Source organism: Odocoileus virginianus, chromosome 13, assembly GCF_023699985.2.
Source record: "Odocoileus virginianus isolate 20LAN1187 ecotype Illinois chromosome 13, Ovbor_1.2, whole genome shotgun sequence".
NCBI classification, from domain to species: Eukaryota; Metazoa; Chordata; class Mammalia; order Artiodactyla; family Cervidae; genus Odocoileus; species Odocoileus virginianus.
The window spans coordinates 25,389,504-25,413,015 of NC_069686.1; positions in this window are offsets into that span (position 1 = coordinate 25,389,504).

Genomic DNA, 23,512 nt, shown 5'->3' on the forward strand with positions numbered 1-23,512 from the left:
GTTCCCAAATTGCATTTGTTAACTGTTTATTAAATTGTTCAGAATTCACAAAGAACACCAACATGCTATTTGTATCTTGCAGATATACTATACCTTCATTTTAAGCACTGAGTTTGTATTCAGACCAGGGAGACCATGAGCTAAATGTTAAATAATGAAAATTCAGATTGTTAAATAATATACTATTGACTGAAATAAAGTGGTAACAGTTTATTCAGCTTACACATTCATTCTTAGAAATAATCTGGAAAAACAGATATCCATAAAAAAGTGCCTTATAGCCTCCAAAATAATTTCCATGACTAAAGGAAGCTTTAACATTTTTCATTGTTTTACCACTAAATAAAGTGGCTACATAATTGAGGTCTTTGAGAAATGTTATTTTATCATGTGGTCTGTGCAGAGCATTGCTGTTTGATCCAGGGTTTGAAAACTTTGTGTTTAATTTACTCTTGCTTCGTTTATAACACTTATTTCTGTTCTCTCATTTTTCTCAGCTATGAGTTTCTTGTCCCTATTAAGGTGCGGTAACTGAAAAGCTAGAGGTGAGCCAGCTGTCTACCACAATTCAAGAAGGCTGACTCTGTACTATTACATGTTATTTATCTTCTTTTTGATTCTCTATGTTGACTATACACTAGCTTAACCAAAACTCCTGATTCCAATTCATTTCCACTGTGATTTCTAATACTGCCTCAGTTCATTCTTTTGTGATAATAAGGAAAAAGTCATATGCTAACAAGACTTAAAATAATTTTCATTATTTCTGTGCTCAATCACTATCAGTATCATCAGCATTGTAATGTTTATTAAATAGCTCCCTACTAATGATAATCTTACATACTTCTCAAAATCAGTGAAACAGATTCTGGACTCTTCGAATTTACCACTTAAAAGACCAATGTGCATAAATACAGACTTATACCATTGCAATTTGTAAGAGTAAATGTAAGGGGGAAACCTGTAATATAAACTTTGTGCTGCCTTCATATTAATGGGTTTCATATTGTGAAATATGAAATGGGGAGATGCTAATGCCCCCCCCCTTCCATTTAGCCAGGGAAGGTTTTTTGGACTTGGTCATGGACAATCGTGTATAAAGCCATGGCTCTGTCCAGCCTGAAGCCACAGAACCTTTTGGTAATAGTGGAGAATGGGAGGGTGTTTGCCTACTAAGTAGTGTTGACCCTCTTTCTCCTTTGGGCAGGTTTCCACTTGCACCATTCAGAGGTGATGAGAATCCCTTATGTGTGAGCAAATCTGGAGGCCAAGCATTTTTAGGGGTAGGTTTAGTTATATCATAAAACCAAAGCTACATTCAGGCAAAAGTATAATGAAATATTGTGAAGTTCAGTTACTGTTTATAAAGCCATGCAACTAGACTTTGGATGCTTAGAAGTATCAATTGGCAGTTGCCATAGACGGATCATGTCATTCTCTCTGCAGTTCTCCAATGACTCCCTGTTTCATGTAGCCTAAAGGACAAGCCCACACAAGTAGTGGTGCTTCCCGTTCTCATGCTGGTCCTCTCTCTCTCCATTATTATCTCCTAAATATGCCTCCCTTCACTCACTCTGCCCCAGTTGCATTGGCCCCAACTCACTCTCCCAACATCACACCAGGCTTGCTCTTACCCTAGGGCCCTGAGCAGAGTGGTTTACCCCTTCACCTTCCACAAGTCTTTGATCAACTTTCACGTGTTTTATGTAACACCTTTTATATAAAATATAAGCTATATATACTTTATATATATAATATAATAAATGTAACTATGCATTCATATTCAACATAAGCCCATGAGATTTGGGATCTCTGCAGTGGTGGGCTGGTAAATGCCTAACAATTAGCTCTTTGAGATTTGGGGGTGGAAGCCCTGATTTGTAATATGGGCCACTTTCTGTGGTGTGAATGTTACCATCATGTTTATTTCAAGCTACCAAGCTTTAAGGAGAAATTTGCAAAATTGCTCAAAATGTAAAAGGTAGTTTTCACAAATTGGTACAGGCTGGCTTCTACATACTACTGGATTTTTGTCCATTTTGCTGTTGAATGTGTCCTTAATATATAGAATACTGCCTACCACTTAATGGATATTTGATAGTTATTGAAAGATTGAAGAACCTAGGATGTTATCTAAAAGCAGTTAGTAGAAAATGTAAATCTTGCCCTGATAGCTCTCTACTTAAAATCATTTAGAATATAAGAATATAATATTCTTAGCAGTGTACAGAGCCTATCAAGCTTTGGTCACTGCCCACTTCTGCTGCCTTTTCTCTTACCACCAGTTCCTTAATTGCATTTCATGATATTGCTAAAGAAAAAACTGTGACCATTCCTGGTCTATCTCACCTGGCTCCATTCCTTTTCAACTATGAATGTGCTTCTCTAAAAGCCTGACACACCTTCCCCATATAATCTGCCTAGTAGATAGTTGGGGGACTCCCTTGTAGCTCAGCTGATAAAGGATCCACCTGCAATGCAGAAGAACCCCACTTGATTCCTGGGTCAGGAAGATCCCCTGGAGAAGGGATAGGCTCTCCACTCCAGTATTCTTGGGCTTCCTGGTGGCTCAGACAGTAAAGAATCCACTTGCAATGTGGGAGACCTGGGTTTGACCCCTGGGTTGGGAAGGTCTCCTGGAGGAGAGCATGGCAATCCACTCCAGTATTCTTGCCTGGAGAATTCCACGGACAGAATAGCCTGGTGGGCTACAGTTCATGGGGTCTCAAAGAGTTGGACATGACTGAATGACTGAGCACATACAGTAGGCAATTAAAATTATTACAAATGTACATACATGCATATCACACTGTAAAGCTTTCACAGAATACTTTTTCTACTCTTTTTAAGACATAGGGAGAGTCAAACACTTCCTCATTTGTTCTTTATACATACTCCTTCCTATAGTTTGTAATTATTCCTTCCCAGGCATTTTCCTTTTTTGTACTATAGACTCAATTTTAATTTTAATTTTTGCACCTCAAAAACTTTTATTGCAAAATGATGCCTACTCTTTTTTAAAAAGTGCAAAAGTGAAAGACATGTAAAAATGAAAAGGCAGAAGTATCCATTAACTCACATATATATATATATATATATATTTGCATCAGGGATTAATGACTAAACTATTTGGTATCAATTCTATTGATTTCTCTATTGGTAATTCTACAGATATGTCTATATCTCTATTACTAGACTGTGAACATTTTGAGAATAGGTTGCATTCTTTGTTTTCCCAGCCCCAAACACAGCGCTTGGCACATGGAAAGTAAAAATAAATGCTTGGTATTGAGACCAAAACAGCCATGCTTGTTAAAGAGCACAGATGCAGAGAAGATTCTGACCGTTGATATGCGGAGGTTATTCTGGAACTATTGTAGAATGACCTTCAGCAGCCTGTCTCTTTTTTTTCCCAGACCATAAAAGATACAGCATAATAATACTGACTTTTAACTGTCTACTAGGCTCTCATTAGAGGAGATTTTGTCCACAAACAGTTTTAAGTATTGTTGATGAAGTGGGTTCACAACCAGATGTGACGTCTATAATGCAATGAAAGTATGTGATTCTGATACTTGCTAAAATGTTGCTATATAAAGGCACCTCGTTATACAGAAACTGTGAATCACAATTACTGGCTGCACAATGCATAAATGAAATAAGTGATTAGATATGCATAATCTCAAGGTCTAATTCTTAGAATTTAATGTTTGTGAAGAAAAAAGAGAAAGTAGACTTGGAGCAGGATAGCTGGATTTGAATCACGGTTATAATCCTTAGTACTTATATGAGCTTGATTTAGTCCTTTGAGCAACAAATTCTTCTCCCTAGAAAAAGCAATAACAACGTCTTAAAGTATTAAAACAAGTATTGTTCCTTTAGGTTTTGTCATTGTTCTACAATTATATAGGAATTTCAGCATGCCAGACAATGTTCTAAGCATTTTATAAATATTAGCTTATTTAGCCTTCTTTGGGGTCTGTATAGTTACCATCAAAGTCATGTTACAGATGAGGAAACTGAAACATGTTAAAGTTTGCCCTTAGCCACACAGAGGATAAATCATGGACCAGATTTTCATCCCAGGTTGCCTGTGTTCTGAATCACTGGGTGATTATTTTTTTGGAAGTATTTTATAAAATATGATGAGTTTTGTAAATAAAAAGTGTAATTTTTATAAATTAATTTTTCAGTATCAGTGTTTAGTTTCCTTAAGTTGTCCCCCTCCCACCCCCCAGCTAATAAGCTGTAAACAAAACCTGAAAATAACCCTAGATACTGTGATTTAATATTTTGTGACAATATTGTTGTTATTACAAACAATAAAATGTTGTATGAAAAGCAGAATTTATCTTTGCCCAGAAGTAAAGGGCATAAGGCAAGTATGGGTCAGTGTGGAGAAAAGTCCAAGCTGATTCATAAACCTTTAATAAAAATGTGCTCTCTCAAGCTCTTGGACCTAGCTTGGGTCTGGGAATTATTTGATAGTTCCTAGAGCTGCTCATTTCCAGATTCCATTTGTATGTAAACTAAAGTGAAGCAGGCAGTCTGCAAATTTGGCCTGTGTCACACTTATTGTCTCTGCTCGTCTGAGCATTTTATATTTGGGAATTTAAAAGTCTTGGGGAGCTAGTGAAGAATTTTGATGATACTTAAGACCTTGAAACAGTCTTAATCAATGATTTACTATGATATGATGTGAGGATTTGATTCAATAGATAGCAATTAAGAATGTCAATGATAAAAAATTTCAGAAAATTCTTATAAGAATATCCAAGTGCACAGTAAAATGATGAAAGCATTTTTTCAATATGTACAAAAGCAGGGTGAAACTGTGAGAGTAAACTAATCCAAACTAGATTTATAGGATTCTGAACTCATAATGATGCTCAAGGGTTATTAACATTCTGTTAAAAATCAAATTTAATACATTACTGTGACTTAAAAGTCCAATAGGATGTTGACCATAATATAGACATGCACTGGAAACAACAGCAACAAAAAATAAATTCAATTGTACAAGCTTCTGATACTCCTCATCTGAGGCACTACTTGAAATTATTATTATTGCACCTCAAGAAAGACAGAATCCTAAGAGGCTCAAGGAAGTGAGCCATATAAAACACCTACCGCAGAGTCTTATACAGAGTAAACACTCAATAAATAATTAGCTAATGATCATATTAATGACACTAAACATAAAAAATAACACCACTTTGAGTGCATGAGTATATTCAGGGAAGGGATCTTACTAAATTAAGCATATTACTTAAAAGTTGAGGAAAATGGAGTCCATAGAAATTAAGATTTTTTCCCCCCTCTCATTAGGCATTACAATTCACTCAGTGTCAGTGAGGAAGCAGGCCATCTGGAGAAGAATTAGGTTTCCTAAAATGTTCTCTGAGCACAACCTGCAGATTCATTGCAGAGATAGAAATACATTTTAGAAATAAAGCGAATTTGGCATGCTTGTATCAGTTTTTCATTTCTTGACCAGGTAGTATGTCCCAGGTGGCTATTTGCACCTAGTTTCCTTCACTCCTCACAATGACCTCTTGAATTTGCAACAGTTACTTTTCCCCCATTTTACATATGAGGGAGCTGAAGTACAGAAAGCTGTAGTGATTTGGTCAGGTCTTATGATTCCTGGGTTGGGAATATTCCCTGGAGAAGGGAATGGCTACCCACTCAGTTTTCTTGGCTGGAAAATTCCATGAAAAGAGGAGCCTGGCAGGCTATAGTGCATGGGGTTGCAAAGAGTTTGCCACGACTGAGCAAATAACACAACTAGAAAGCAGTAGAACAAGATTTTGAGTGTAAATCTGTTCATAGATCATGCTGTTAACCCATGTTCTATGCTATAGAGAGGAAAAAGATAATCTTGCAATAATGTCATTTTATCAACGCTATCCATATAGCTAGCACCTAAAGTCAGGTCAATATAGGTGATGTACACATTTTCTTCCAGGTAGGATGCTTGATTTCCACTTTGTTACAGTGCAATGGGAGTTTCTGTACAAGGCCAGGACACTATTGTCATCTGCCTCTCTTCTTTCTATACTAAAGAGCATTAATTGCACTTCAGCAAGATGTTTAAAAACTTTTTTGTTTAGAAAGTTTTAGAGTAATGACCCAAGTTGGCTCACAACAAACACATCTGGACCTGTTTCACTGAATTCCCATGATTCTTAAAAGAAAGGATCTTGTGCATAATAACGTAAGTTCTTTTTAGTTATCACTGTCATTGGCTATTTATTTGTTTTTTGCACTGACAATGTGTAAACACCTCAGCTAGGTGGTGATGGTTCTAACACAAAATTCTCATCTTCAAAGATCTTATATTTAGGGAGATAAGACCTTTCATTGTATAAATCATAATTTTAAACAATTTACTGCATTTAGATAACTGCAGTTGTAAGTAAAAAGTGAATTGTTAAAATGGAACAAATATGATATCTGTCTTGGCTGAGGAAAGAAATATGGGCATATTTCATTTTATTGTGTTGGGTTGGCCCAAAAGTTCATTTCAATTTTCCATAAGATATTACAGAAAAATCCAAATGAACATTATTGTGTTCATTGAGCCAACCCAATTCAATACTTCACTTTATTATGCTTCACAGATACTGCTTTTTATTTATTTATTTTTTTAACAAGTTGAAGGTATGTAGCAACCGTGCATCCAAGAGGTGTTTTGGTGACACTTTTTAAATAGTATTTGCTCACTTTATGTCTCTCTGTATCACATGTTGGTAATCCTCACAATGAAAGTGAAAGTGAAAGTTGCTCAGTCCTGTCCAACTCTTTACGACTCTAAGAATTACACAGTCCACAAAATTCTCCAGGCCAGAATACTGGAGTGGGTAGCCTTTCTCTTCTCCAGGGTATCTTCTCAACCCAGGGAACGAACCCAGGTCTCTCACATTGCTGGCAGAATCTTTACCAGCTGAACCATAGGGGAAGCCCAAGAATACTGGAGTGGGTAGCCTATCTCTTCTCCAGAGAATCTTCTTGACCCAGGTGTCAAACTGGGGTCTCCTGCATTGCAGGAGGATTCTTTATCAACTGAGCTATCAGGGAAGCCCAAATCCTCACAATATTTCAAACCTTTTCATTATTATTATATTTGTTATGCTGCTTTGTGATCAGTGAATTTTTTTTTCATTTACTTTTATTAGTTGGAGGCTAATTTCTTTACAATATTGTAGTGGGTTTTGTCATACATTGACATGAATTAGCCATGGATTTACATGTGTTCCCCATCCCGATCCCCCCACTCCCACCTCCCTGTCCACCCGATCCCTCTGGGTCTTCCCAGTGCACCAGGTCAGAGCACTTGTCTCATGCATCCAGCCTGGGCTGGTGATCTGTTTCACCCTAGATAATATACATGTTTCGATGCTGTTCTCTTGAAACATCCCACCCTCGCCTTCTCCCACAGCCATTAAAAAGAATTCATTTGAATCAGTTCTAATGAGATGGATGAAACTGGAGCCCATTATACAGAGTGAAGTAAGCCAGAAAGATAAAGACCATTACAGTATACTAACACATATATATGGAATTTAGAAAGATGGTAACGATAACCCTATATGCAAAACAGAAAAAGAGACACAGATGTGATCAGTGAATTTTGATGTTACATAATTGCTTTGGGAATCCCTTGAACCGCACCCACATGAGATAGCAAGTTCAACAGATAGATGTTAGGAATGTTCTGACTGTTCCACTGACTGGTTATCAGTTTATTGCTGATGTGAAGAAAGTTTTAGTAGTTTGAATAGAAGATCAAAGCAGCCATAACATTCTCTTAAACCAAAGCTTAATCCACAGCAAGCTCTTAGCTCTCTTTAGTTCCGTGAAGGCTGAGAGACATGAGGAGCTGCATAAGAAGAGTTTGAAGCTCACAGAGGTTGGTTCATGAAGTTTTAGGAAAGAAGCCATATTCATAACGTAAAAATATAGGATGTAGCAGCAAGTGCTACAAGTGCTAGAATTTACAACAAGTTATCCAGAAGCTTTAGCTAAGATGATTAATGAAATAATCATTGACTAACATGAAATAACAGATTTTCAATATAGATGAAACAGCCTTCCACTGGAAAAAAAAAGATAACTACCTAGGACTTTTATAGCTAGAAAGGAGAAGTCTATGTCTGGCTTCAAAATTTCAAAGGACATGCTGACTCTCTTGTTAGGGGCTAATGCAGCCATTGACTTTAAGTGGAAGCCAATGAATGTTCATTCACAATTTTGAAGACTCTAGGGTTCTTAAGAATTATACTTAATCTAGTCTGTCTATCCTTTCTACATGGAAAAACAAAGCTTGATGACAGCATATCTGTTTACAACATGGTTTACTGAATGTTTTAAATCCACTGTTGAGAACTACTACTTAGGAAAAAAAGAAAGTATTAATATTACTGCTCATTGACAAAATGACTGGTCAACCAAGAGCTCCGAATAAAATGTATAATAAGATTAGTGCTTTCATGCCTGCTAACACAATATCCATTCACGAATCAAGGACTAATTTTGACCTTCAAGTCTTAGTTAATAAATACAGTTTGTAAGGCCATAGCCACAGAGTGATTCCTCTGATGGATCTGTCCAAAGTCAATTGAAAACCTTCTGGAAAGGATTCATCATTCATTAAGAATATTCATAATTCATGAGGGAAAATATCAAGATATAAACATTCACAGGAGTTTAGAAAAAAGTTGATTCCAATTCCCACAGATGACTTTGAAGGGTTCAGAATTGCAGTGGAGGAGGTAACCACAGAAGTGGTAGAAATACCAAGAGAACTAGAGTTAGAGTGGGATATAGAGATATGACTGAATTGCTGCAATCTCATGGTGAAATTTTAATAAATGAGGAGTTGCTTCCTGTGGATAAGCAAAGACAGTGGAATCTACTCCTGGTATAGATGTGAAGATTATTGAAATGACAACAAAGAATTTAGAATATTACATAAACTTAATCGATAAAGCAACAGCAGGGTTTGAGAGGATCGACTCCAATTTTGAAAGAAGTTCTACTGTGGGTAAAATACTATCCAACAGTACTGCATGTTACAAAGAAATCATTCATGAAATGTGAGTCGATGCAGCAAACTTTGCTGTTGTCTTATTTTAAGAAATTGCCACAGCCTTAGGCAACCACCACCTTGATAAGTCAGTACACATCAACATCAAGGCAAGACCCTCCACCAGCAAAAAAGATTATGACTAGCTGAAAGGTCAAATAATGGCTAGCATTATTATTTTTTTTTTTTTTTACCAATACTGTATTTTTAGATAAGATATGTACATTATTTTTTGGGACATAATGCTATTGTACCTTTAAAAGACTATGGTATATTGTCAAGATAACTTTTATATGCACCAGGAAACCAAAATATTTGTGTGATTAACTTTATTGCAATATTTGTTTTATTGCAATGATTTTGAACCAAACCTTCAATATCTCTGAGGTATTCCTGCATACTGTTAATTATAAGACATAAATTGATATTTTGCTAAATAAAGGCAAAACACCATATATTTAAAAAAATATTGGAGTATAGTTGATTGACAATGTTGTGTTACTTTCAGGTATACGGCAAAATGAATCTGTTATAAGCATACACATATCCACTAGTTTTAGATTCTTTTCCCATATAGGCCATAACAGAGCATTGGTAGAGTTCCCTGTGCTATGTACAGTTTGTATTAGTTATCTATTTTATATATAGTAGTATGTATATGTCAGTCACAATATACATATTAAAAAAGAAGAATATCATTTTAGATTGTTCTAATATACTGAAACTATACTATATGTTTGAAAAAGAGTCACTGACCTAGAATGTCACATCAGGGCAGGGTCATTCACTGTAAAATGGGCGACACATCAACCAATGAAATTTTTGTTTTGCAGTGAGGTGGTGGGAAAAAATTGAGGACTGAAGGAATTATTTTCAACTCTGTCTGATATTCTTAAACAACCACCAAGATCTTGTTTCAGGTTAAGCTTGACAGAAGAAAGAGACTGTCAATAGGAGAGGAATATTATATATAGCTAGTACAAATTTTTAACAGGTTCTGAGAACATTCAGTTCTAAATATTTGTTTTCCCAGAAATTTAAATAAATTCTCTACAAGGATGATTTTACTATAAACAAGTTACTAGGTTTTTCACTGTTACTCTAATTTGGGATCCTATTTATTGTAGAAAAACCTTAAAAATAATTTGTTCAATTAACCCAATTCTGATATATATGGGACAAAATAGCAACCTAGATTACACATTTAATTCTACATTCTTGGAGACGGCAGTTGGGCCTTATACTTAGACCTTCATTTATTCCCATTGTCTTCTAACTAATTCAAAGAAGTAACATAATTAGAAGATCATGATCTCTTGTGCATTGCTGCCAAATTATATCTCTTAGTTGGCAACCATTGTACTTATCATTTCCAACATGAAAATGTGCTATTAATTAGATCACTGAATCCACTCCCCTGTTGAGAAAGAAAATGATCCCCAGGGAATTCAAGGAAACGAACCTGATGGCAGAGCACATGTAATGTAGGAATCCGTTTCCAAGGGGGACGACGGACCAACCCCACCCTGGCTGCCCTTTTCTGGAATCTTCGAAAGGTTGCCATTATCTCTGAAAGATCTAGGTGCACGCATACTAAGAAGAACCAGGAGAGAGACTTGCATCCTTGTATTTTCTATAAATCTCTATCATTGCATTTAGCGCATTATGTGATCATTCTTTTTTTTTTTTCCATTTATTTTTATTAGTTGGAGGCTAATTACTTTACATCATTACAGTAGTTTTTGTCATACATTGAAATGAATTAGCCATGGATTTACATGTATTCCCCATCCCGGTCCCCCCTCCCAGCTCCCTCTCCACCCGATCCCTCTGGGTCTTCCCAATGCACCAGGCCCGAGCACTTGTCTCATGCATCCAACCTGGGCTGGTGATCTGTTTCACCCTAGATAATATACATGTTTTGATGCTGTTCTCTTGAAACATCCCACCCTCACCTTCTCCCAGAGTCCACAAGTCTGTTCTATACATCTGAGTCTCTTTTTCTGTTTTGCATATAGGGTTATTGAAACTGGAGCCCATTATACAGAGTGAAGTAAGCCAGAAAGATAAAGACCATTACAGTATACTAACACATATATATGGACTTTAGAAAGATGGTAACGATAATCCTATATATGTGATCATTCTTGTTTTCCTATCTACTAGCTAAATTGTGTGTTACAAGAAGGCAAAAACTGAATCATATTCATCTCTGTATTTCAGCCTGTGACACAACGTCTAGCATATTTTAAGGGTTTACTATGTGTTTGTAATGAATACCTGATTTTCTTATAATGTTTTCAGTCTTCTATTTCTATCTAAATAAACCACTGCTTAGGAACAGTTTCTGCATGTGAGATAATACATATTGCTCCTGACTGCATTTTCATTTTTCTGAGTCTCAGAATATGTAACTTCTTACTTCTATATAAAATATGTTTTTAATTCATATTCTATAATATGTGCTCTATAATACACAGAGGAGAATGATTGCATACTCTAAGAATAATATTTAATCCAAGAAGATTTCTACAGGGGCAATAGTCTTTAATTTCATCTACAACACCAAAGTCAAGATGTGATTAGATCATCCGAAGGCAACTTTTCCTCAACTGCAAATATACCTGGTATACCTCTGTTAATATTGATATAGAACGTTCTTGTTGTTACAGAAAAGAAGATGGGAGTTCTCTGAGCCTTATCGGAAGGGTTAAAACAGTCATTAAAAATTAAAAATGAGGGCAATGGCTAAATTCCAAGCCAATAAAAAAGTTACATGCTCTGCATGATTTTTAATGACTATATGGTGGAGGCTATTCAATTATGGTAATTTTGATATCTTTGGTATTCAAGCTCCTTTGCTTTTTTTTATTATCAGAGACTAACATCAGTTGAGCATTGTATGGTTTTCCATTTCAGGATTTTGAATATATTTCTCTCCAAAATTTCAAATATATTCTAATTTTTAACTATCAGTGAAGGTCTATGAATTCTAATTTCTGATTGGTACAGTATCCTTGATTTAGATTTGAAATTATTATTTGAGTATACTAGCTTCAGGTAAATCATGATTATGTCCACTTTAAAGATGTGACATTAAAGCCCCTAAAGATAACAGAGCTAGTAATAGAAGAGAAATTAGATATTGTGGGAAATTTTTTCCTATTCTTTTTTTTTCATTTGAAAGTTGATACTCAGTGAAATTCATCTCTTCATCAACCTACCCTATCTTCCTCTTCAGCCTCAAAAGTTCTTTTTTTCCGTCTATTCAAATATCTGTAGTATTTGATGCCAGGCTCTTTCTACTTATTACACTTCAATCCCTTAAGTCTTAATAGTCTTCCTTTTAATTAAGCTTGAAGACAAGAAGAGAGAATGGAGTTTGTGTTTTATAATTTATATTCCATTATCAAAGATTCAGAAATATTTGTACAAAAATCCTAGGCATTTTAAATTCCTAATAGTATAATACTTAATGTAATGGAAGCCAAATGAAGATGATTAATATAGTGATAATTCAATTGTTATCCATCAACTCCTTAGGTATGTATTATATCATATTGTAATATTGAATATAAAATTTAAAGAACAGAAAGCACTCATAAATTCTCTTGGAAGCTTCATGTGATTTTTTTTTTTACATTGATTGGAACAAAAAGAGAAACATGAGGCCACTTCAGAATGTCATTAAAATATTAATCTCTAGAATAATACAGCCAGTAAAATCTTCATAGTCTATAAAACTATTTATGTGGTTTATTCACTAAGTTGTGCCTGACTCTTTGCGACACCATGGACTGTAACCCACCAGGCTCTTCTGTCTATCGGATTCTCCAGGCAAGAATACTGGAGTGGGTTGTCATTTCCTTCTCCAGGGAATCTTCCCCTCCAAGGGGTTGAACCTGGGTCTCCTACATTGCACGTGGATTCTTTACCAACTTAGCCACCCATATCATGTTGAGAAAAAAATACCTGATGTGATTTCATGTAAGTCTATAATAAGCATCCATTAAGGTTCATAAGAAATGTAAAGTCTACCCTGACATTACTGAAATTGATACTCACTTAGCTATGTCTGACTCTTTGTGACCCATGGACTCTAGCCTACCAGGCTCCTCTGTCCATGGTATTCTCTAGGCAAGAGTACTGGAGTAGATTGCTATTCTGTTCTCCAGGGGATCTTTCTGACCCAGGGATTGAACCTGGGTCTCCTGCAATGCAGGCAGATTCTTTACTATCTGAGCCACCAAAAAAGGAAGGAAGACTTAATGAGTTTGGGTGTGACAGTGTCTTTGCAAGTACAAATACACACACACCACTGGAAACTGCTATGTTCCACATGTGCTCGCTAGGCTATGTTTTGTCTAGAAAATTACTGAAAGGGTATTAAATTATCACTAGGATCTTCAAGTTCTTGGTTCTGATAATCAGATTAGCAGGTCCAGATATTGGGTTAGGAAGAGTTCCAGAAATGTTTAGTCTCAGTGTAGCTAACTAGGATTAAACAAAATCAAAGAGCGGGTCCTATCATCCAGGATGCCAACATGTTCATATCAACCAAGAAAAAAATGTGATCATGACTAGAATACTGAATCCTCTTAACCTGTTGGCAAATTCACACAGAATGTCAAATCACAACTAGGAGATATATGAACTTGTAAGAGAATTTTAGTTGGGTCATCTTAACATCTAGTTTGATAGTCCCATTATGTAATCATGACATGTCAAAGGCAATCACAAGTGGGATAATAATAAAGATATGCTGACATATTCTTGATAATTCTTTTAAGAATACATATTATCACAACCCCTCCATTCAAAATAATGTTTTCTTTAGCATGAGAGATGCTGTCTATGCCCAGCTCATTGTGCCTAGGATCTTACCTAGTCAGGAATCCTTAACTGACTTCCAGCTACAGTATGTTGGGGGGTCTGATGTGAAGCTCTCCCTCTGGCTTTGCAGGCTGGAAATACCAGGGAAATAATATTACTCAACCCATGACTGATATGGTATCTTCTTTGTCCCACATGTTTGATAACTCTGAGATATGTGTGTATGTTTACACTGTTTGCCATTTTATCTTATGGTTGAATTTCCTTGGTTTTCATGATGTTCAGTTTAGTTCTGTTTTCTATGTTGCTCCATTTAGCTCCATTTATTGACTGCCTTACCTCTCTGTTTCATCCACAACTTTCTGTCATCAGTGTCTATGTTTCCCAGATACAGTCCTTGCACTTAAATATTTGTTTATAGACTGCTTCTAAACAATCTAAGGCACCTTGAAAAGATGACACATATTTAAATGTATATTGTTGTGAATACCCAATTGGTTATATTTTTTCAGGTGTTCATTCTGGTCACCTCAATGCCTCCATGTGCAGTTTATAAGCTTATTGCTTAGAGTAGTTTTGTGTCTATAAATATGTGATCTATTTCAAACTTGTAGATTTTTCCTTAATTAATTTTTACGTAATGACATTCATTCTAATCCTGATAAAGGTTTGCTGCCAACCCCTTATGCTTACTGAATCTCTCATTTTTTTTTCACACCCAGAGTCCCAGTTGTGGTCCCACTTCCAAGAAGAGGAGGATTGACCTAATTTATAGCAGCCTGTTCTATCCTACGTACATTTAGTAGTAAGTTTCTAAATAGCTTTCTACCTGATACACATGTTAATTACAACACAAACCCTCATCAAGTGGGTCTCCCTCAATATTTTACTCCTTAAGTGTTTTTCTACCCCATTCCCTAATAATTGATCTTCTGTTCTTTATCTTTTTTCCACTAAAATTCAGATACTCTGATCTCCCACCTCCAAGTTTCCAAAACCCTTCCTTCCCTCTCATAAATTACCTGCTTTGCCTTTATTGATCCTATAGCAATATATCATTTCAATACTTTTCCTCAATCACTTTATGAAACATTGGACCTCTAAACAAAAATAATTTGTAGGAAAAGTACATTGTTCTTTTTTAAACAAACAAATAATAGTAGAAATGCTCTTTTTCAATAAATGGTTTTGCAACATGTTTAACAGTATTAACAAAGTAATGTTAATTTTTCTTTGCTTCTTTTTGTGCTCAGTTGCTCAGTCAGGTCCAGCTCTTTGCAACCCATCGGATCATAGCCCGACAGGCTCCACTGTTCATGGCATTTTTCAGGCAAGAGGTCTGGAGTGGGTTGCCATTTCCTTCTCCAAGGGAAGTTTCTTTAGGAGTTTATAAATCTACCTTGATTGTATTGAAAACTACTTCCTTCAATGAAGCTGCTACCTACTGGCTTGTCTGAGTCTTCAGTGCTACAAAACAATAGCATTAACCCAAGTGTCATGTTTAAAAACTCCCATTCATCTTAGTGGGAAATTAATTTTAAACTTACTTGTAACCATTTAGAGATTTGCACTCCTAGGTCACTTGTCCAATATGCCAATACTTTGCTTGAAGAACTGAAACTGAATTTAAGCATCCTTAGTGTTAATTGTCCTGATATAATATTGAGTCTCTCTTCTCAAATAAAAAGGCTTTCTGATTGGCTACTTCAGAAAGAGTAATAGAGAAGAAAATTGTTGAAGATTAAAAATAATCAATAATATTTCAGCTGATTATTTAGAATGTTATCTATGGCAATTACAATACTTTGACGAAGCAAGTAAATGATAAAATTCTACTTTATTCTTGACAAAAACCCTTATCAAAACCCTGTCATCTTCATTAACATTGCACACACACATGCATGTTCACACACATACCAGTATCATGCTTATACGTGAGTAAAAGAGTAGTTTTCTTCAACTCAGGAACTATATTGGCTATCACCATTGCCCAAAGAAGTTAGTCAAGTGTGAAATTCTAGATACAAATATGGAAAAGGTGTGACATTATCATTTTTAATTAATACATAGAAACATCAAAATAGCTAAAATAGCAACCACTTATGCTGAAGATTTAATAGTGGTTGCTATTTTAGCTATTTTGATGTTTCTATGTATACACTAAATACAACAGTTGAAAATATTTTAAATACACATTTTTAATTTGTATGCACTATTAGCGTAGTTCATTTTAGATAGTGTTGTAGTGCCATTTGTTTAGGTTAATTTAATTTGTACCACCTATATCTATATCATAGAGGGAATTTGTTGTATCTCTTCCTTTTTTCCATTTTTCTGGAGTTCACTATATGTTTACTAATAATATGTTTAATAGATCTAGTTTTGATTGATCTTTCTTAGATATTATTGATTACTATGATTATAATGGATGATGATTATTTGTAACACCTCCACTTTCTTTTCTATCTTCTACCAATGATAATAATGTCATTATTTTTGGTAAGAGTTTTCCACTACAATTTTATTTTAAACAGTATATACTTGTGTGTGCATGTGCATGTCTGTGTTCATTCAAAAGTAGCAGCGTATGTTGATTTCCTAAGGTATTACCTGCCATAGTCTCTCTATGCTTAACTTTTAACATTTGCACTTCTGTCATCTGTTCACATATTTTACACTGTTAACTTTAATGCTACTTAAATGTACCAATGCAGGAAACGGGGTTCGATCCCTGGATCAGAAAGATCCCCTGGAGTAGGAAATGGCAACCTACTCCTATATTCTTGCCTGAAAAATGCCATGGGCAGAGGAGCCTGGCAGGCTATAGACCCTGGGGTTGCAAAAGAGTCAGATATGACTTAGGGACAACAACACATAAACTACTTTACACAGAACTACTTGAACATAGGTACACATATACACGTGTATTGTGTCATTACTAGCAGGATAATCTACCATATTGATGGTAATTATTTCTGATAGTGGTATTTCACAAGACTTTTCTTGATTTGAAGGAATCTATTTAACAATAGATTTTTTTTTACTTCAAACTTTAATATTTCTATTTGTAGAGGTTCAATTTGACTCTTTTTTTATGTAATCCATGTATCTACATAACGTGTCCAATCTTTCTTAGTATTTCTATGGAGTACAGACTTAGCATTTTTAAAATATCCTTGCCTACTAATTATATCCTGTGTCATTTCAAAGGCAGTTTCGGTTGCCTAATTTTTGTGCTTATTATATTGTGTTTTTCTTCTTTGCATGCCTAGTAATTTGTTATTGGATATATGGTACATATTATAATTTTTACCTTTTATGTGATATATGTACACACATATGTATTTACATATGTTACATATACAAATTTATTTTACATATAAATATTTATTTTATATATATTACATATAATGTCTTATATTTATATAGTCAAACTACATAAAAGATATATACATGTTTTACCTTTTTGTGGTTTACAGATATACCTTTTTATGGTATACATATATACATATATACATATAGATATATATATACACATATATATGTATACATATATACCACAAAAAGGTAAAAATTACATCTGCCAACTATAATATATATATATATATATATATATATTTATTTATTTATTTATTTCAGCTTGCTTAGACTTTGTTCTGGGATGTAATTATTGGAAACAATTTGCTCCTCCTAGGTATTGCTCTAGTCTTGTAGGCAGGGCCAAGAGAGGTATGGTATTAGTATAATAATTAACTACATCAAAGCACATATTGTTGATACAAGAAATGGCTAGAACAGAAAAGGTTATATGAGTCAGAAGGGGCTTCAACTCAAGTGTCTGTATCATAGAGAAGAATATCAGTTTCATGATAAACGGAATCTCAGTTGACAACTATGATATTCACAACGGTGGTCAGATCCTTTATGTTCCCCACTACTTCCATGAACTCCACACCACTGTCCTACTTCTCGTCTTTGCCAATCATGGCGAAGTCACATTCAAGTTTTTTCACTCGAGGTTGTCCCTTAGCTCCATGGGCTATAAAAACAATTGCTTCAAATCAGAGACATTATTCTTCATCCACTTTGTGACAGCTGACTTTATATACAAGTTTTTCACCGGACTGTTAAGAAGCTTTGTCTTAGAAACATGTTTCACAGAGATCATATGATCCATGTCTTCTGTGTGCATAACACACTTGCAGTAAGTTTGGTCAAGACTAGGACTCGGCTATTATTTTTCTGATTCTGGCAGTCTCAAGGGAAATCTGGAACAAGTACAGCAACCTGATTGGATGCAGCAATCTTGCAGGCATTAATCATGAATAGAAGCTCCAACAGATTATCATTGGTTTTCCACAACCAATGTGAACAATGTAAACATCTTCCTCTCTGTTCACCCTTTCACCCATTTCCATACCTATCTCCTAGCTGCTGAATTTTTTCAGTAAATTCTTTGCCTGATTCCATTCCCAACATTTTCTGAGATAATTTCTGGTAGCAGCTACAGGTAAAGTTTTGGATATTTGGCATTTTGATCACCTATGTTGGCACCATTTCACTCAGGTGACACTGCTTTTGACACAGACAAAACCAAAGTCACACCACATGCTAAATTATGAATTGCTTTATGCTGTTACCCCACCATTTCCTGTTGTTTATGTCTTGACTGTGTATTTGTTGTTCATTATATTCAAAAAGCATACAACCGTGATATCTTTTTTGCTTTAGTTTTTTTTTTTTTTTTTGATGCTTTGAATTAATTTTAACCTTGGAGAAAAGTTACAAAAAATGTATGGAGAATCTTTGTACACCCTTCACCCAGCTTACCCCATTGTTAACATCTTGCATACTCATAGTATAATCATCAAAACTAAGAAATGAACATTGGTGTATTATTCAGATATATTATCTTTATTAAACAAGTTTTTTGAGTTTCATAATGGCTTTCTTTTTTATGCATTTTTAGCATACCAAAGAATTCCTTGATGCAAATTTAAGGATTTCCAATTGTTAAAAATATAAAATTCCTGAAATTCCCTCTCTATTTCCCCTTAGGAGCTTGTCTCTTTTATCTCCCATTTGGACTAAGATCTCCCTAGCTCTGGGCACAAGGCTTACCAGGTAGCACACTGGTGAAGAATCTGCTGGCCAATGCCGGAAATTCAAGAGATGCAGTTTCAATCCCTGGGTTGGGAAGATCCCCTAGAGGTGGCATGACAACCCACTTCAGTGTTATCGCTTGGAGAGTCCCATGGACAGAGGAGCCTGGTGGGCTACAGTCCATGAGGACAAAACTGAATTACAAAGCACACGTGCGCGCGTGCGCACACACACACACACACACACACACACACACAGGTTTGGGTACATCTGTCATCTTGCAACTTCTCTTTATTGCTCTCCAAATTTTTACCTATTGTTTTCTGACTATTAGATTATCCTTTTTAATATTTTCACTGTTATTCAGGTAGGACAAATCTTAAATGGTGTCAGAAGAAAGAATGTGGGAGATAAACTGATATTTCATTTCTGAAACTACAGTTATTTCTAACCTCACATTTGAGTTATAATTTGGCTGGGTATGTAATTCTAAGTTGGTATTTATTTCCCACTTAACAGTGAAGCTTTGTTTTCCTTCTCCCAGTATCTGTTGGAAGATGATGACTCTGATCATATCCTGATTCTCATTAAGAGATCTGTTTTTTTCTGAAAGTATTTAATTTTTTTACTTTCCATTTCTAAAGTTGATAATCATATATCAAATTCTGATTCTTTTTCATTAGTCGTGCTGGACACTTCCTACTTAAAGTCTTCTGCCCTTTGGCTATTAGAAATTCTCTAATTGTTATCTCCTCATTTCTTCTTATTTTTACTGCTATTATTTTCTGGAATTCATAATAACATGATTACAGGATTCTTAGATTAATCCTCTATATCTTTAAAATATTTTTTCTCATATTTTATGATTTTATGTTTTTGTTCAACTTCTTGACTATTAATTTTCTCCTCAAACTCATCTATAAGATTGTTTTTATTTTTGTAATCAAATTTTTGGTCCCTAACGTGTCTTCCTTTGCCTCTATGATTTCTCTACTTTTAACAGCATCATGCCTTTTTTTAATGTTTATAATAGTATCTTCAATATTCCTGATTATACTACTTAGCTTACAAGAAAATCTTGTGTTCATTGAGCTATCTCTGTTTCCTCTGTAATTTCATTTTGTAGAATTTCATCAAATATCTGGTGATGCTTAGTAGAGTATTCATATTTAAGAATGAAACGAGAGAAAACCTGCTCATTCACTGGCAGACTTCACTACGTGGAGAGTTGTCAGTGAATCAGCCACTGGGTCTCCCACAGTCCAAAATGAAAATGCTTCTGCTGGATGAGCTCCAGATCCACACCAGCTGCCCTAGTTTCCATGGAGAGTTTGCTCACTTCCTTTAAGTAGCACATTAGTTTTGTTCTTATTGTCCCCATCTCCCCTCCCCAGGAACTAAACATCTGGCTACTACAGTTTTGTGCAGAAAAGTGGGAGTAGAAGTGGGAATTCAATTGCTATGTTTATTGACTTTTCATTAAGTCTCATGATTTCAACCTCTTGCTCTTTTTCACTCTCAACCACACTTTGCCCTCTTGAATCCCAGCTTTCTTTGGAGTTTTGTTGGGTTTATGGGCTGTCCCTTTAGCTGCAAGACTGATGTGGGATCTTGTTTGTCTTACTTCATGAACTGCCAGTCATCTATCTGTTTTCCACTTTGCAGAATGTGTGGGAAATTTTTATCCACTCACAGACCTGCCTACCGTTTTTATAAATTATGGGTTTATGATCTTAAAATTTTATATTGTTGTTCAGTCACTAAGTAGTTTCCAGCTCTTTGCTGCCCCACAGATTGTAGCCTGCCAGGATCCTCTGTCCCTGGGATTTCCCAGGCAAGGATACTGAAGTGGGTTGCCATTTCCTTCTCCAGTTACCTGGAATCTCTCCCTATTTTAAAGTCAGTTGATTATTATACATGAACAGTATGAAAAGGCAAAATGATAGGATGAAAGAGGAACTTCCAAGGTCCGTACGTGCACAGTATGCTACTGGAGATCAGTGGAGAAATAACTCCAGAAAGAATGAAGGGATGGAGCCAAAGCAAAAGCAATACCCAGTTGTGGATGTGACTGGTGATAGAAGCAAGGTCCGATGCTGTAAAGAGCAACATTGCATAGGAACCTGGAATGTTAGGTCCATGAATCAAGGCAAAGTGGTCAAACAGGAGACAGCAAGAGTGAATGTCAACATTCTAGGAATCAGCAAAATAAAATGGACTGGAATGGGTGAATTTAACTCAGATGACCATTATATCTACTACTGTGGGCAGGAATCCCTTAGAAGAAATGGAGTAGCCATCATGGTCAAGAAAAGAGTCTGAAATGAAGTACTTGGATGCAGTCTCAAAAATGACAGAATGATCTCTGTTCGTTTCCAAGGCAAACCATTCAATATCATGGTAATTCAAGCCTATGCCCCAACCAGTAATGCTAAAGAAGCTGAAGTTGAATGGTTCTATGATGACCTACAAGACCTTTTAGAACTAACACCCAAAAATATGTCCTTTTCATTATAGGGGACTGGAATGCAAAAGTAGGAAGTCAAGAAACACCTGGAGTAAGAGGCAAATTTGTCCTTGGAGTACAGAATGAAGCAGGGCAAAGGCTGCTAGAGTTTTGCCAAGAGAACACACTGGTCATAGCAAACACGGTCTTCCAACAACACAAGAGAAGACTCTACACATGGACATCACCAGGTGGTCGACACCGAAATCAGATTGATTATATTCTTTGTGGCCAAAGAATATATATATTCTTTGCTGCTCTATACAGTCAGCAAAAAGAAGACCGGGAGCTGACTGTGGCTCAGATCATGAACTCCTTATTGCCAAATTCAGGTTTAAATTGAAGAAATTAGGAAAAACCACTAGACCATTCAGATATGATCTAAGTCAAATCCCTTATGAATGTACAGTGGAAGTGAGAAATAGGTTTAAGGGACTAGATCTGATACAGTGCCTGATGAACTATGGATGGAGGTTCATGACATTGTACAGGAGACAGGGATTAAGAACATCCCCAGAAATGCAAAAGGGCAAAATGGTTGTCTGAGGAGGCCTTACAAATAGCTGTGAAAAGAAAAGAAGCGAAAAGCAAAGGAGAAAGAGTGTGAAAAGAAAAGAAGCGAAAAGCAAAGAAGAAAGGGAAAGATATTTCCATTGGAATGCAGAGTTCCAAAAAATAGCAAGGGGAGATAAAAAAGTCTTCCTCAGAGATCAATGCAAAGAAATAGAGGACAACAGTAGAATGGGAAAGACTAGAGATCTCTTCAAGAAAATTAGAGCTATCAAGGGAATATTTCAGGCAAAGATGGGTTCGACAAAGGACAGAAATGGTATGGACCTAACAGAAGCAGAAGATAAGAAGAGGTGGCAAGAACTGTACAAAAAAGATCTTCACGACCTAGATAATAATGATGGTGTGATCACTCACCTAGAACCAGACATCCTGGAATGTGAAGTCAAGTGGGCCTTAGAAAGCATCACTACGAACAAAGCTAGTGGAGGTGATGGAATTCCAGTTGAGCTATTTCAAATCCTGAAAGATGATGCTGTGAAACTGCTGCACTCAATATGCTAGCAAATTTGGAAAACTCAGCAGTGGCCACAGGACTGGAAAAGGTCAGTTTTCATTCCAATCCCAAAGAAAGGCAATCCCAAAGAATGCTCAAACTACTGCACAATTGCACTCATCTCACACGCTAATAAAGTGATGCTCAAAATTCTCTAAGCCAGGCTTCAGCAATACATGAACCGTGAAATTCCAGATGTTCAAGCTGGTTTTAGAAAAGGCAGAGGACCAGAAATCAAATTGCCAACATCTGTTGGATCATCGAAAAAGCAAGCATTTCAGAAAAACATCTATTTCTGCTTAATTGACTATGCCAAAGCCTTTGACTGAGTAGATCACAATAAACTGTGGAAAATTCTGAAATAGATGGGAATACCAGACCACCTGACCTGCCTCTTGAGAAACCTATATGCAGGTCAGGAAGCAACAGTTAGTACTGGACATGGAACAATAGACTGGTTCCAAATAGGAAAAGGAGTACATCAAGGCTGCATATTGTCATCCTGCTTATTTAACTTATATGCAGAGTACCTCATGAGAAACGCTGGGCTGGAAGAAGCGCAAGCTGAAATCAAGATTGCTGGGAGAAATATCAATAACCTCAGATATGCAGATGATACCACCTTTATGGCAGAAAGTGAAGAGGAACTAAAAAGTCTCTTGAAAGTGAAAGAGAAGAGTGAAAAAGTTGGCTTAAAGCTCAACATTCAGAAAACTAAGATCATGGCATCTGATCTCATCACTTCATGGCAAATAGATGGGGAAACAGTGGAAGCAGTGTCAGACTTTATTTTTTTGGGCTCCAAGATCACTGCAGATGGTGATTGCAGCCATGAAATTAAAAGACACTTACTCCTTGGAAGGAAAGTTATGACCAACCTAGATAGCATATTAAAAAGCAGAGACATTACTTTGCC